This window comes from Rhagoletis pomonella, unplaced genomic scaffold, assembly GCF_013731165.1.
Source record: "Rhagoletis pomonella isolate Grant_MI unplaced genomic scaffold, Rhpom_1.0 Rhpom_scaffold_00001, whole genome shotgun sequence".
NCBI classification, from domain to species: domain Eukaryota; kingdom Metazoa; phylum Arthropoda; class Insecta; order Diptera; family Tephritidae; genus Rhagoletis; species Rhagoletis pomonella.
Window position 1 is genome coordinate 80,143,836 of NW_023458555.1, and position 2,206 is coordinate 80,146,041.

A 2,206-nucleotide genomic window follows, 5' to 3' on the forward strand; every position below is an offset into this window, starting at 1 on the left:
AAGTTATCAAAACAAATTCTATGGGACTGAGAAATATTATTTTCTACTTTTTAGTCCATTTATAAAAGCGCTGTATATTAAAAACTTTTATTTTAATTTATGTATTTTAAGGAAATAGTACAACATACTGACCCGTGCGATACGATTTCATTTTCTTTTCTTTTTTGCTTCTACAAACAGTACATTTCCGCACAATTATATATATTTTATTTTGCTTTTAAACTTAAAATTTAATGTTGTAAAATATGGACAGGTACTGCACAGCTCCTGATTTTTTATTGTTTTCAAACGCCATTCTGGGTATGTAGTTTGCTTCTTCTACCATTATAGATCTGCACACTAATGTTGGCGGATGTACTTTCAACGTACTACCAATATAGAAGTAGTACATATGTATATGAATAAAAGGTTTGCTCACTAGTGAGATTAGCAGGGAACGGATTTTATGGAAATTGCCTTTTTTCTGCTAAAGGAATAGAGTATATTCGATTAAGAATGTCCACGGTTTAGCTTTCCCTGATTGCATATATACACATTTGATGTTGCCTTGTTTAAGATATTTGCTTTTTTTTGCCTATTGTACCTTTAAAAAAGTTATTATAGCGAGGAAAAAGCGCTTATTCCTGATAATATAAAAGTTTCAAACGTTCCATATTTAAGTTGGGCGCCAGTGGTATCAAGTCACGTCGAGCGCACGTTTAATACATTCAAAGCTGTGTTAAAGCCTGTTCTGTTACAAAAAAAAAAAATCAAGTTGATAATTAAGAAAATAGATGGATAAATAAAGAAGTACTAATTGGTCATATGAAAATGCGTAAAGATTTTTTGTATGAAAAATGAGCAGGAAACAATGGTTACTCATACGCCATGTACACCTGAAAGTATCTCGTAAACTTATCCTGAGAAAAAAAAAATAACTCAATTTTAGGAATCAGCGAGCAATGCTATATAGGAATTGGTTATGGTTGGGCGTCCGTTGAACATTTTTCCTCTTTTTAGTGCCTTATTTTGCCTTTTTTGCTATCTCTAATGCCTTTTCCTGCCTAGTTCGTTATTTTATTTTGCCTTTTTTATAGGTTTTTAGTTCTTAAAAGTCCGTTCCCTGGACATTAGAGTCACTGTTGCCAAATTGGTGCTTTTCGCACTAAATTTAGTGCTTTTATTTTTTCTAAACGCGAAATATTTTGATTTTGATGCTTGGTGCGTTGTTTAGTGTTTTTTGTTTTAGTTTGAAGACACCAAATCTGTAAATCTTAAACAAATGGAAGAAAAATTTATAGAAATCGTAAGTTTTGTAAGCAACGTCACAAAAATGGAAACAAAATTATGGCACAATGACAATAAAAACCGAGAGAGCATATGTATGCCAACAAAATTGTGGCATCACTTTCAATCATGCCAGAACTACATCCGGTAATTTGCCATTGTCTGTTGAATGGCGACTGTTGTCAGAAAAAACATCCAAGTTAATGGAACCAGGAAATGACCTTTAGTTTGGACTGAATTTTTTGACACAAGGATTTTTCCCATTATGTGCCCGTGGATAATACGCTCAAATAAGACACATTAAATAGGGAAATAAAATTCGGTCGGAAAGAAAAGTTCTTTACGTTCCTTTAGGTCATAATAATAATAATATTTAAATATAAGCGTAACGGCAACGCTGGACACAGCTGTAAATTAGAAAATAAAAACAAAAATGTTTACGCCGTGTCGCTTGGACGAAAATATTTGAATTGATGGAAAACAGAATAAATTCGACCGCCGAGCAAGAAATATTGATTTTTATTCATTTTAATCGGCCTCTACCATAAAATTTTTATGCATACAAAGTCCAGAAATCTAAATTCAAACAAAAATTTGGTGCTTTTTTCGAGAAAAAACCGCGATTTTTATTGGGTTTTTGTCCTTTTCTAATTCAAAACTTAGCAACACTGATTCGAGTTTTGACACTCCCTTACAGAAGGTTGCTCACACACGCAAACCGATTTTGAGAAGAGGTAGCGAGAAAACTGTTTTCTGTGCAAACCTTTTATTATTGAATCATGGGTGAAACCCGGAGTTATAGTCTGGTTCAAAAATTTTCGAATGTCCGTTGTGCTGCAGCCATATATGTAACAGCCCTATATTGGCAGTAACAGCTAGTACCGTACGAAAATATTACACTACAGATATATAAATTCGACATTTGGGATCTAGTTCGCTT